Raw genomic sequence first — 242 nt, forward strand, 5'->3', positions numbered from 1 at the left:
AACCGTCGGTCCCTTCATACAACCTGTCTCAAGGATGTGGATGGCCCCGGGAGTCTTTAGGAGATCCGGCCGCTGGTACCAGGCGCCGAGCTGCGAGGGCTTGGCCGTGGTGCGGCACTCCACCCCGCCAGACGCCAAGGGAATAGCGGACACGGCCTGGCAGGTTGTGTTGACCTGGCAGCGGTTGCGACACTTGCCTGTGGAAGTATTTGTAGTGCACTGGGCAGGGGTTGGAAACGAGG

The sequence above is a fragment of the Penaeus monodon genome, chromosome 15 (assembly GCF_015228065.2).
Source record: "Penaeus monodon isolate SGIC_2016 chromosome 15, NSTDA_Pmon_1, whole genome shotgun sequence".
Taxonomy (NCBI): domain Eukaryota; kingdom Metazoa; phylum Arthropoda; class Malacostraca; order Decapoda; family Penaeidae; genus Penaeus; species Penaeus monodon.